General features: G+C 34.5%; 3 protein-coding genes across 4 annotated transcripts in view; 1 reads left to right on the top strand and 2 right to left on the bottom strand.

Annotated features, from left to right (window-relative positions):
• LOC113519028 (uncharacterized) overlaps window positions 1-14,790 on the bottom strand; it is a 404,087-nt gene that overhangs the window by 239,318 nt on the left and 149,979 nt on the right. The window lies entirely within an intron of this gene.
• Window positions 1-14,790, bottom strand: part of LOC113519027 (autophagy-related protein 16-1) — a 223,749-nt gene that overhangs the window by 139,182 nt on the left and 69,777 nt on the right. The gene's annotated exons all lie outside the window — the stretch shown is intronic.
• LOC113518823 (uncharacterized) overlaps window positions 1-14,790 on the top strand; it is a 66,000-nt gene that overhangs the window by 13,477 nt on the left and 37,733 nt on the right. Inside the window, exon 2 of the mRNA XM_026903821.3 lies at window positions 4,325-4,371. The gene's annotated coding sequence lies outside the window, so the exon portion shown is untranslated. The remainder of the gene's footprint in view (window positions 1-4,324; window positions 4,372-14,790) is intronic.

Raw genomic sequence — 14,790 nt, 5'->3', positions numbered from 1 at the left:
TCAGGATAACGCGCCACCGCCGCCGCGCCTACACACCAATTATGTGGGAAGAGGTTACGATTGCGCGCGCGATAGCGCCACTAACGTAAACGGACTCACATTGGGGCTGATCGCCTGCATTAATCGGTAAACTATTGACAATGCAACTCCAATTAATGCATCGCATAAATAGTCCGATATATTAAACTATTACAGTATCGAAGAAGGATTTCGAAATACATTTTCGAAAAAAAAATGCCAATTCCTATTTATGACTAATAAAAAAGATTTTTCATCATGTCGGTGGTTACACAACAGTATATGTGGACTTGAACATAATTGAAGTCTGGAGTGAAGCTATCGAGAGACTCATCTTGGCACGCTCCGGTCTCATCGATAGGATGGAGTCGGCGGCCGAGCGACGTAATTATAATAAATACGGTTCACATGCGAACAGGAACTGCCGACATGTCGGCAACTAGCACGCTATAACTGCCACATTCTATTGCAATTATGTAACACCTCACTTCATCGCTTAGAAGGACAAACGTAAGAAAAACACTTAGGGAGGGATTTTTCTATTGATTATAGTGGGAACTAAGATATAAGACTGAGAATTACCATGAAGTCGTTTTTGTTATTTTTCTTTGTCTGTAAAATAGATGTAAGAACTAATTTATGACACGCTATTTATAATTCATATAGATTTTTTTTATACCGTAAAGGCGGCAAACTAGTACATAATCCGTTTACTAATAAACGGTCACTATAGTCTATGGATCACAAGGGGCGTCACTTGTGTGTTGCCGGCCCTAAAGAAACCTTAAAACACCCTTTTTGATGATAAGAAAAATATTTCAATTACTGTATTATTAAAAAACAAAACGTCAATTCAAGAAGAAAATTATGCGAAGATTTCCATCATATGCTAGAAACGAAATCCGTGCCTTAAGCGTTTATCTTAGATTTATAGCTTCATCAAGCAGTGGCTACAATGTAGTATTTGCATGTATGTTAAAGGTCAAGTAATGCGTTCTAGTGAGCTGGTAAGTTATGGTAATGAAAAGGTAGAGTGCAATCATAGTGGAATAATCCTGCGACTTCAACCTGTTATCAAAGCAATGGTCACGATCCGCGTCCCGAGTAGAGAACAGGTACTATCTACTTTCATTAAACTTTTTTACATAGCTATCCCTGTCTGCCTGTTCATATTAATATAAAGATATTTTAAATTAGTCTTACAAAATTTGCGGATAACTTGATTCACGTAATGTAAATTGAAATTATATAATTATGAATACAAATAAAAAATATACTCATTACAACGAGGCCTGTCATCAAAACTTCGTTAGCCACTGACGGTAACCACCAGTTGCGGGAGAAATACATAAAATGCAATCGTAAATAATACGCCCTTGAAAATAAAAAAAAAAAAGAATTTAGTTTCACCTTTAGTTACCCGAGGAAAGTGTACAGAGTAATGACAGAAGGGCGGCTCTGAGTTATTATAGTAATGTCAGGTTGCTTCATCTTCGTTCGCGAGCGTTACATAGCATTTCTCCTGAGCATCAGTGAAACTAAAAAATAACATAAATAACCGGCTTGCCACAAACTCTATTAGATTTCCAACTTACTTTTTGCAGAGGTTGTCGTCGTCTAACTCGATCTCGATGCGGACGTGAGAAAATTGTTAATCTTACTTTGTATTAGTAGCCGGCACGAAAGATGATAAAGCGGCATTTCAATCGAAAATATACTTGTATCGAAAACGGTTTATTGTCTCCTTCACTTAATTACTGTTATTATGGTACCAAAAATTTTAATTAAATTACATAATATACTTATTATCATAATTAACTCGTCCAGCTTTGTATAAGGAATACTTTATGGCGATTCTGATTGGGTCAAAGACGTTAGCTGTAATCGTAACTATAAACAATAGTTGAAAATAAATGAAAATAGCAAAACTATGTTATGTGATGACAAAAATTTAATACATATCTGTTGCATATCAGCAATGACTTGCAATTCTCTCTGACTGTGATGTAGAAAGGAAGAGTGCAGGTGTCAGAGCGCAGAGTCGCGACAGCGAAAGCGCTTTGCCATATCACGAAAGGGAACTTCAAATCCACATTATCAACTTGACTTTGACTCACCTCACTTCGCTCTATCTAAGATAGGATCGTACTCAGTAACTTGTAAGGGCACTTTCTTCGGAACGTTATTCAAGTTTTTTATGTTGCTTAAGCAGGATGGAATAGAATGATTAGCAACCTGTAGTAATATGTGCATGGACTAGTCCTTTAAAACGGAGGCCCTGAGACGTCGTCATACCCGTTTGCCGGTAAACGCCTACGGCGCGATCGGATTTCCCGTTCGCGATTATTACCTTTCTTTATTTCACAGGGCGGTTCGTTACCGCCGGTATCAGTGGGTAACGGTTCTTTGTGGGCACAAGCATTTGCATGGCGAGCCCATTACGGCGACTGGCGGGTGGAAGTTATTAAAATACGTTTAAGATTGCATAGTATTCGGCGGGGGCGATAAAGAGTAGACATTGCGGAGTCGTGAGCTAGCTCAGAGGTTTATTGCGTTTGGGATGCGATCGGGCTCCGCGGGCGAGTTCGATCCTAGTAACGTAAACAAAGCGGATTGAGGTGTTCCGCGAAGAGGCGCGCGCCTCGACTCTGACGAACCGCAACTAGATCTTGTTAGAAGCGCACTATTCCGTGCCGGACGCCAGCGCCGCCATCTATCCTACTGTAATTGGCTACATTTAATGTAGCAATATTGTAACTATTATCGCATCATTGATCTTAATTTGCTATCAAAGTTTACGTGGTTCGATACAGAAAGTGAAATAATACTGAGAATGTAGTAGTAAAAGTAGATTTATTTACGATCGCGAGACTGGAGAAATGTTTCCTATTGCGCTTATAGTTCAAGGACGTAACGTTAGAAAGTGGGTTTGAGGCGTCAGTTCACTGCCGATAGGGCGACGCGATCGCGTGACAAGCATCGCCGTAAACATTATCATTCTGCGTACGATGCTAAACCACTTATTTGGCTTGAGGTGACCGTTATCCGGGGCACGTACGCTGCTTGCCTGCATCAATGGCATATTTTTCCTGAGCGAAACTCCACACACATTTACCATTCAAGGTTAACCCGGTCAGTGTTGTGCTTTGTTTACATGAATGCGTCCGACATCACACGACAGTCGGTTCACAGGCACGTCATTATGCGAAATCCGGAGATAAGTCTAGATCGTGTAAAGATTGTCTTTAAGGCGAAGTGAATTTTATATTTATTAAACGTTTTAGAAAAATATGTAAATATTTGTTGGTTTATTTTTTCATAAATTCTAAAAAAAATACAAGGAAAATTAGAGAAAGGTAGAACAATTTTCGGTATATATTGAACAGCGATAAGAAATTGTTTGTTACTCAGTTGTATGTTTGTAGTTCATTAATAAAGCAACATTTTCTTCATCAGGGTAATTACGGTTGTTATAGGCGCAATCTATAAATACGAAACTTTACTCTTAAAAAAAAATTAAAATGCTTAATGAGCAATGGCTCATGATGAAATATTAAGGAAACGGCATATAAGTAATTTGCTAATCTGACGGAAATTTGTAAATATCTATATAATATGAATAATTCTAAATATATCAGCAAACGACGTCGAAATAAATAACATGGTGGTAATAACTTACCGCCAGTTAAAGCACGCTGTTTCATTATTATATTATTATCATGGATATTAAAAATGCTCATAATAACAAAATAAATAAAATCCAAACTCGACATAAATCATTTCATTGTTCACATTACCTACATTTTAATTGCAATTTAATTTTAAAATCATGGTAAAGTACATAATTAATGTAAAATTTTGACCTAATCTGAAACTGGAAAAGCGCCGAAATCAATTACCTAATATTATAACAATAGTAAGGAAAGTATATTTATTAAACCACGTACAAACGTCGCATCTTGTAAGTTAATAGAAAAGCCTGTACCTAATAAAGTGTGGACGTGACCTGCAGAAGTTGCTTATAGCCAATGCAAAGTGGACTTTTATTCAAAGTTTATTTTAGGTTTCTACGAGAGAAAAGATCCTACTGCAATATAATTTTATTTTTATAAAACGAAAAGTTGAAAATAGTATGGATTTTTTTATTCAGTCTTATGACTGAACTTTTACTGAGTCTTAGGACACACAAAATGTTCTAGTAAAACTGTACATGATTTATCTTCGAAATACCCACATGATGTTCTTATAAGTGAAGTATAACTATATGGTTCAGACAATTAATATAGAAACACGTATGTTGTTGCAGGTGTCCCAGACTAGTACGGACATCAGTCGGGTCGAGGCGTCGACAAGGTAATTATTACATAGCGGCACTATTATCTCGCTTATTATTTCTGTTAATTACGTGTCAATGACTCCGTATTTCTCTATTAGTTTGGGATTTATTAACAGGCCGTTACCAGTTCGATACAGAATTTTATGAGGTGTATAAAATTTTATGCTAATTTAGCGGCCTTTCATCTATCAGTATGCAGTACTAGCATAAAAATATAGTCTTGGTAAAGAGGTCGTGGTTATTACTGATGGGTGTTTAGAATATTGTTGTTTGTAATATTAAATTTGATGAATAATTATATCTGGTTCATATATTGCTTTTAATAATATTGTAGACACAAATTAATATAATATGCAGCGTACACTTAAGACTAGTGTATAGTTGAACGAGTACGAGTTCGAGTTCGTTCGTTGGTTGTTATGATTTAATTAGGTGTATAAAATTTGCTCTGCAATTTTGTTTAAATAATCCTCAAATATTATATTATTCACGTCCAGACTCATAGTTTTTATTCTACAGCGACATTACGAACGTTAACGAAAATAAAACGTTTATCAGCTTATGACTTATACCATGCAACACTATGATGTATCTCGAGTATCAGATTTTTAGTAATTAAAATATTATTAGCAAGTTGTTTATATTTACTTTTTGTGTGTATCTAAGATATTTTATGTTTTGCGGGTTTACCAGTATGAATCGGGATGTTTTATATGGAAATTTAGAAATAAAACCGCAAAGCTAAAAGCTCTGTAGTCTTTATGCAACTAATAGGTATTAACCTGATAACCAATGGATCAGCAATGCAGCAACATTGCATGTGCAAACCTATTCAAGGTTTTAAGGTTACATATACTTTGCACTGATTTGATTAATGCCGTATTATTGAGGATAATGTATGTACAGGATGTGCGCAGGTTACTACAGTACATAAGTATACCACATCCGCGAGTGTGTTGTTTAGTATCATGTGTGAGCAAACCTGTCTTCGCGTACCGTACCAGTTTCTTTCAAACTGGTTAAGTTATAAACTAGGATTTTAATTGGCCTCGTTGTTGTGTTAAACGTTTGCGTGACATTACGAAGGGTAAGGTACATTCTAAGCGCATGTTAGCAATTTACGCAGCATAGATAGGTTAGTGCTTATACTACTAAACGGTACATGCCATACATTACAACAAAAACAAGCTATAAAACAACCGTGCGTTTAGAAAACACCCTCCATGGCTACCTAATGTTTTATGATTATCATTCCCTATTGAAAGAGTCGTTGCAGTTGCATGTTATATACGACACTTAACATTTTGCTGTAAATGTTGTTTTATGCTTGTGGATAATATTTAACAAATAAGCAAAGAGTGTTAGGTGGACATTAAAAGATAAGTATTCACAACAATATGCAGCTGGGAATATTGAGACTTATATATTTTAGTCGTGTCATTATGAAATTCAATGGTTCATCGCGTGCTTGACATAGGTAGAATAGTGAGTACCTAGTGAGTGCCTGCTCAATACGAGCACTTGTCATGCCATCCGTACATTTTAACGAGAGCGCGATCTTGCGCACCGATATCGACTGTTTAATGAAAACTCCTCTGAATAATGCATTAATACTAGCGTTAAATCGTGAGCACCTACAATCGACGCAGCGACTCGAATATACGAGATGCAAATTTAAATCAACACTGACGCCGATAAGCTTCCGGAGGTAGCGAGGAATGCAATCGTCTTGGCTTAGCTAAAACAAAATTAATCCTATTTCAGTTTAAAGTATAGCGAACGTATCAACGCGGAAATTGAAATTGACTTTATCGTAAAGATGAAGCGTTTAGCTTTCCCATCTTCATTCCACTACCGTATTAGTAATTTATTATTATTACATTGCAGTACAAGAATGTTTTGACGACTTTGGTGATGTAGTACTTTAACACGTTGCATAGCCTTTCAATCTGCGCCAGATATAAACGTAATTATGTATATATATTGGAATTATTCAATATAAATTATTTTTGTGGACTAAATAGGCTGGGTGATATACATATATGGGGCCAGTTTTTATGACGAATGTCGAGTAAGAAAAATGAGTGTAATATGAAGTTGACAGCAGGCAGGGTAGAATTGGTGTGGAATGGGTGCGGATGTTAGCTGTGCCGGTAGGACGTGCTGCGGCGCTCGTGCTGCGTCTCACGCCGCGACCCGCGCTCACCTTCCCTATTGAAATGTCAGTGCTCGGACCAGTGACGAGACAATCGTAAAATACAATGTTAAGGTCACATCATGACTTCAATAAACAATCCTAAACATGGGAAACGTGACGTCGTCGCCGGTGTAAGCGGGATCTCCCAAATGTAGGCCAACGTGTTACAAGACGTCGTGATCGGTAATCCAAGTTTGTTCATGTTCCGTTCGTTGATTTTTCTATTGACAATCATTAATCGCCTTCGTGTCCAACATAGGATTGCAATAGATATAATCTAAAATTAATAATTGATATGCCGATTTAAATATGTACCTTTTGCTTTTACAGTATTATTTTTGGAGCATTTTTAGGAACATTCCCAAGGAGGATTGACGTTGGGAATCGGCCGGTCGTAAAATCGAAAATCAAATCCTTGTGTAATATGAATAAAAAACATATTACGTCGTCTCTAAATAACTGAGATAAGGGCAGAAATATAATTATGATGATGGAACATTTTTAGATACGTTAGTCACATAGAATACTGCTATTCAGTATCAATATAATTCTCGTGTTGTAACGTCATTATCTTATTCTTCTTTAACTATTCCGCCAATGAAAAAACATTTATCAATTATATATTCAATGGTTGACTGGAAGAAATTATTTTTATGAGAAAATCCGCTAATGTACTCGATCTGTTTTCTTAAAAATTCTGTATCCTATACCGTAATACGTTACTGTCTAGTAAAGTGTTACAAACAAACAGAAAATCTATGTTAGGTATTCATAATTTAAAAACATTGCTGTATAAATGTCGGAGTAAACATACCGTACTCGTATTTACATGGAATATGTCGAGCAAAAACTTGCAAAGGTCAGATGGCAGAGTGGACGAGACATGGTGCTCGACTGTTTAGTCATACTACCGTTCCCCTGTACTACATATGGAGAAAATGCTGCTTTACAAGTATACCAACGGGGTCAACATCGAAGGGCGTCATCTATGTACATAAATGACCACATTTTTTGATTAAAATGTATGATTTACAAATCACATAAGTATAAATACCTTCATTGGCTGGAAAATCTATTATTAATTTACTGCTGTAATTCGAATATGAAGTAGCTTTAAATTGTACAAAAATTAGCGACTACGATAAATTATAATTAAGCGTATTCTTAAATAAACGTTAGTAGAAATCAATATTCCCGTATAATTTATCATAGCGATTTGTATGTCATCAGGACACAGGCGAGCGCTGGCATAGCGGGGTTTTACTTTCTTATTAGTAGCCTCAAGAAACAAGTTAAGAGAAAGTAGGATCCGTATCTTTAATAAGTTTATCGTTATATAACCTTAAGCCAAGAAGGTCACTATTGATAGGTAAATCACTATATTACTATAATAAATTTTATAATAAATACGTTGGGTAATTCTGAAAGGCTGAAATGCTATCAAGAACAGTAATAATAAAGTGCTCTCTAACACATAACATAAATAAGACATTTCTGTCAAAGTAAAACAAATTTGCGCCTACAGACGTCCAATTAGGACGACAATACCGTGCGTATCCACCAGCCCACGTGTGAAGAAAATGGACATTCACTCATAAATATTTATGGCAGGCACAAAGCCGTCTTTGTATACTTCCACGTTCATGCGGAATTATAATAGATGTCACAGTAGAATCCTTAACAAGAGTCGAAACAGCTTGCATTAAGGAGAATAAAAAATTGTCGCAACGATTTCACTTAGCAACCGTCACTGTGAATAATTCCAACAGATGACATAGAAAGAGGTACGTTGATAGAATGCAAAATGAAATGTCTCGAGTGAATTCTGGCTGCTCAATCTCAAGGAAAAGATTTACTTTCGTGTGTGAACTGTCAGTCGTAAACAATGTTGTTAGTTTTTGCCGGTCATCACTTTTTGTACGTTGCGGTCACGAAACAGTGCGGTTCCTCCAGGAAATTGAGTGCGGTGACTAGCAGAAGAGTTTGTCGATATCGTCGTCGACGGCGATGTCGCCCGGCATTTCCCGTTGGTGGTTACGAAGCGACGAGGTGGCAGGCGGTCCGTGTCGTACGGTAGCTATACAGTTACTTTATATACAAGCAGTTACAGTGACCGCTTCTGTCCTTGTGATCTGTCAATTATAGCCGGAAAGTTGGTGGAAATTTTTTAATTGATTCTTTGTAAAATCTGAAGGCCAGTAATATGTTTCTACACTATTTAAGTGTGGAAACGTAACGAACGACAAGCAAAAATTTAATGTAATAATTAGTGAAAGATACTATCAGATACAATCAAAAACTTCTTATAAGAACTGTTAGGTATATAAAAAAAATGGTTGCGTCTAATAATCCACGATGATTAATGGTGGCAGCTCTTCATACTTAGGTAATGCAGAGGTACGTATTATACGGGAAATATTAAGTTTTTATAAAGAACTTCCTCGATATTTCTCATTAGATCGAAGAAATGATCGTAACATTAACCTTGTTCGCACCGTTCGCATTTAACCTAATTTTTCAATGACCACGTCGTTAGTTTATGAATGAGCGTATAACAACGTTATTCTTTGTAGTTGATACTAGGGATAAGCTTGGCGTAATAATAAAAAATTTTGATGTCCTACTTTATTCATTACATTACATGTTTTTGTATTTTATGCACGAACTATATGTATTAATTCACTCTTGCGCCACCTGCCCATTTCTATCTGTTCTCCTTTAACCAAAGGTTGTCTGTAAAAGATTGCCCTAGCGATAAGACCGTCTTTTGTACCTTTATGTGTATATTTCAATATGTAATTATGTTATTGTATTTCACTTGAGTTATTCACTTGTCATTGTATATTTTTATTTATGGTGCAATAAAGAGTTAAATAAATAAATAAATATTCGTTTAATTAATCTTTGTAAATTTTCATCGTAATTTGGAATTTAAATCACAGCAAATACGGTATATTTAATTTCGTATTTATTAGGAAGGACTACGTTAATAAATCACTCTCTAACAAAAATAGCGGTAATATTGCAGACAAAATTACAAGGTCAAGAATAAGACTAAAAGTGATGATTATTTTTTAAAGAATAGCGTTCCGGTTAGTGTTTCGGCGTTAATTCAATAGCAGTGATGCCGATTTCATGGTCTGCGAAGTCATGAATACTGCTTTAGCACCATTCAACGTAGCTATAGCAGTATTCAAGATTTTTATACTTTTTGCAATTTTTTTTTGTATTTTTATAAACTGTATTGAAGACAATACTAGTTTCCATTATTTATTGTACGATTAGGTAATACTTGAAATATTTATAGAAAATTGTGATTCTAGTGTTGCAAATTAATAACTCAAGTTTAAACTTAAAATATTGTAGATCGTTTAAGGATTTTTATTTAGTAATTTCTTAGTCTTTTATATTTTTCAAAATTGGTCAATTGTTTAAATAGTTAAAAAAAAATTAAGGGTTACGTTGCATAGCAAAAAAACAAGGAAATTAAATAAATAAATAAATATTGAAACCAATTCTACTGCAGTATAGGTATATGCAAAATATATTCGGTGTACCAGTTAAAACGACTAACCAAAAAGACTTACTGCACATCATTCTTTAAGAACGATGTGGCTTGAGACAAAATCACGTTTTACATTGTGAAACTTCTCAATAGCAATCCAATCCAGTGGAACGATGACATCAAAAACTGCGTGGCATCACGTAGATTCAGTTATAAAATAGCGTGGCTGTTCTCCCCTGCCGGTGCAGGGCTACGGTCGATTTACGAAAGTTAATCGAATTATATTAAATTCATCCTCAAACAAATATTCTGTTAGATACAGTTTTTTTTTTCGTTCAGAGCATTGACATTAAGCACAAGAAAAGGTTTAGTAAGATAACTTTTGCGCATTTCGATCATTTGTGGGCAACTGAATGTAAAAATCGTACTTAGTAAACATTTTAGATCGAGTTTAACGGAGGTGGAAAATAAAACATGGTTTATTTCTCTATTGTTTAGAAGTTTATTGAGGATTACAGGTTTAGATGGAGAGTCGAGAGAATCTAGTTACTGTCTAGTGATGTTAGGATAATGTTATATATAAAGAGGCGAGCGAGACTGGCTGGCGTTACTTTATGACAAAGCCTAAGGACAGGAGCGGGCGTGGGACGTGACGTATTGCAGAAATGTGGCACGACTATCAAGATGACTCCATCTCACGATGAGCATATTGCAGATAAGAGAACTGTCGACCTTAACAGACAAATGTCTAGCGTACAACTGACGTCACTAACGGGTCTAGGGAAATATGGTTTATATTTTCATAAAGAGATCTCATATTACGTATATACAATTAACATGCTTCATACGGTATAATCTGATTCTTACTGACGTAGAAGTTCAACATATTATTTGTAACATGTTTAGTAGTGACACTCGATGTGTGTTTAGGTGCATACCCCTTGGAGATAAGTCAATATTGACAGGTTGTTGACCCCACTTCCTTTCTTCGAACAAGCGCAAAGGACATTAGTGAAGGAACTAGAAAAACAACTATTAGCCGCGTTCACTTTGCCTGTAGTTAAGTCGAAATCGTGCTTTAGTTCTCAAAGTAGGGTATTAATATTATCGTAAAGCGTGTGTACTTCCACTGTATATAGATTATTGACAAATGGCGAAATCAAATTGCATTCACCTTATTACATCGAGATATAAAGGCACGAATTCAAGAACATCCGTGTTCCTCAGCAGGCGTTATCTAATGCAAATTTACTGTTCAAGATTAAGCTAGTTTGAAACAGTGCACGAAAGGGCCGACGAGTGTGCCTTCAGTAATAGCTCTTTTGCGTATTATCGATAAAACATTTCCTCGTGATCAAGTGTGAATAACAGTAGGTGGTCGCGACATTGATGGATGTTGCAAATGAAGATTATTAGAAGGAAGAGTGGTGTACCTTTTCTGCGCTGAAAGAGCGATTTATGTGTCAAATAGATTGAACGACTCGCGAGCAATTTCACTAACCCTGAGGATGTTATCAGTTCAAGAATTATTGTTCAAAACTTGTACTCGTATAATGATTTACTCTATGATATATGTAAAGTACTTCGTATTACAGCTTGATTTTTCGTTTATTTTGCGATTTATTTAGACAATTTTAACTTTTGAAATTTATTTGAACTAGAAATAGGAATAATTTAAATATGATATCACTGGGTATAGTTGTGAATGGTGAGTAGAAGACGGCTTCCGGCATTTAGTTTTCGTAGTTTGAGCATGCATCGGATCTGTATTCAGTCCGGCGGTTGGCCCAATTTTCAGACTAGTTATGTTAATGTCACTTAGCCAGTTTACATAAAAGTTTACGCATATCTTCACATATGTTACTCGAAGAAATCATTAATTGGGGTGTATAGCGGAATGGTACTGTTTTTTTTAATAGACTTTAAGAGATATAATCTTAATAAAGCAATTTTATGTATGTAAAGAAAATATTTTCATACATAAAATGGGTTATGATGATAACTGCATAAAAATGAATGGGTTTGGTTTATTGTCATGTATACTTATTGATATAATGATCAGTGATGATCATGATGATGATGACTTTGGCACTTGAAAAAATACATTACATACAGAAATAAAAATTACTGAGATCTTTTTTTAACTAATGACTAATCATACAAATCTGATATTTTTCAGACTTACTCGTAAATACTTATCATAATTAAAGATTAGTTGTAAATAAAAAATAATTAACGTTCATTAGCTCAAGTAATTGGCTATAATAAAATTTAGATTACAATATGTGATGGATTAGATGGAAGCATTCGAGTGAATATTAAGAAATGATTATAAATCTTTCATTTTTATTTTCTTTTAATAAGATGTTCTTTTAATAATAAAGATAATTAACTGCTTACGAAACATTTTAATATCGACCATTCCCATCTAATAGCATTATTATCTCTGTCATTTTCAAATTTGATACGAATAGTTTCTAAGTAGAAAAGGTAATTAAAATTACACCGACATTTGTTATCTTTTAAAAGAATTCAACGATGGTGATTTTTAATATAACTAGTTTTTTTTGTGCAGACTACGCAATTTTAATAATTATTTTTGAAACCAATCGATAAAACGAAAATTATAACGAGTATAGTTAATTTTGCTTAGTTTAGTTAGGTTTGCATACTACCTAATTAATCAAAAACGATTTTTTTTTAGTTTTTAAACTATTTATTGAGTGTTTAAATTCAATTAATCATTTGTTTTTTATTTTGGTTGTTGTAAACCATAGATAATATAATACTATACTAGTACGGCACTATGCATTACTTGGGAGAAAGTAGGATTCCTAACCTGTAGTTTGTCACTTTCTTCCCGCGATGAACAATGTACTTACTACTTGGCCAGTTATAGTATTTATTTTATTTAAATAATACATTCTTGTTTTCTGCTTATCTACATTATTATTTGCGAGTAAAAAGTATTACATTTCGATATATATGTGAATAAAAGATTAATTCATGCACTCTATAAAAATATGAAAAGAATTATAGAATTTGTTTAGTACTGACGATCCGACCTGGCTTCGCACAGCTAAAGAAATATTTCGACAATAATATATGGTCTATGTTACTTGTATATGATGTAATGTAGCTTTCTATAGATATTTTTTTAAATAGGTTCAGTTTTAGTGTATATTTCTGTTTTTCAAATCGATAGAGTAGTTTTTGAATTTATCCATTACAATTAAATCTTTCCCCTTTACTCGTATAAAATCAGTATACACTGAGGAAAAAAAAAAAACAGTAACAAATAACATTAGTAAAAACTGAGTTGCAGTCATTTAAAAACATGTGAAATACGTAAATACGAAGAGACTTTGAACAAAACTCGTTTGCTTGGGTACCTCTGTCCCATTTGTATTCCTGAAGTGAAGCAGTTGTTTGCATGGCTGTGTTTCGGTTTGAATATTGGGATATAACAGCGAAATTACAGGATACAGAGGCTAACACCTTAGTCCTCAGGAATGGCAATGAATGATTATGGTCATAGGCGATGGTTGCCAAACCATCAAAATTACATACCAAATATTTCGAGTATTTATGATTTACACTTATGCCATTACATAATGTCCATTAATATTTTATCGATCGTGTTAACCAAAAAATAGCATAGGTATTTATTTAAATCAAGTCCCATGGGAATGTAGACTTAATTTTAACGTACGTATAAAATATGTGGTAAGTACTGGCAAAACGATTACCGTTTTCCATCAGGTGGGCCGTCAGCTTGCTTGTTATTCTAAGTTGCATAAAAAAGAAAAAATATCCTTCTTTCTGTCTAAATGTTATGTGACCGTTATGAGAATTGCACCGTAATCTATTTACGTATTAGTGACAGCTATGGACCACAAAGTTTTGGTGTGAGTTATGCAAGATTAGTTTGTTGGGTGTCAATGGCTGCAACTATCTGTTATTTGATTGTGAAATTGCAATTGCAAGCCAGTCAAGCGTGCTTACTTAGCCACACAATCTATGGGAGTACGAGTTTTTTTAAGGTTCAATGAACACGTGGACGAGCCGAGAATATTAGCTACTGACGGATCGGTATTTTTTTCTATATGCACGTATCTAAGCGTGGGAAGTGATGAGTGTACTGCAAATGATGTAATGTATACACAGGTGCTCTGATTTGATTAATGGAATAGATTGGTAAAATTGAGTTGGCATAAGATAAGTGGGTTGTGTTTTATTTAAATGACGTGCGGTAGATGTAAAGTGACATGTACAAATAGGTTTTTTATATCTAACCACACTTTAATTACAATGGAAATGCAAACATAAAAAGTTCTCATTTCGGTTGTTAAAAATAATACTTATATTCTATTTTATTATTGCATTCGACTAATCCATGACAAATAATCTCAATAAAAACAATATATTTTCTAACTTTAAATTGTTTTCAGTCGGTCAGTGACGAACGACCATATGTTAAAAAACTAAAAATAGCAAATTTAACGAAATTGAAGATCTATTTATTTTCACGCCAAGTTTGCGGGGTAGGCAGAGAGATTAATGAGAATTGTAAATGTACTGTATGTATATCATTTAAATAAATATAACATTAATTAAAATATTTCACGGTTTATGATATTCAGTTGTTTAACCTAAATAAATGTGTAAGTTTATTTCTGTAATTTAAATGAGTTCGTTAATCAAGAATTGAATATACATCAATAGAGTTCATTA

The sequence above is a fragment of the Galleria mellonella genome, unplaced genomic scaffold, assembly GCF_026898425.1.
Source record: "Galleria mellonella isolate WM207_F2 unplaced genomic scaffold, CSIRO_AGI_GalMel_v1 utg165, whole genome shotgun sequence".
Classification (NCBI taxonomy): Eukaryota; Metazoa; Arthropoda; class Insecta; order Lepidoptera; family Pyralidae; genus Galleria; species Galleria mellonella.
Note: the sequence above shows the minus strand (reverse complement) of the source record. Positions and strands in the feature narration are given on the sequence as shown.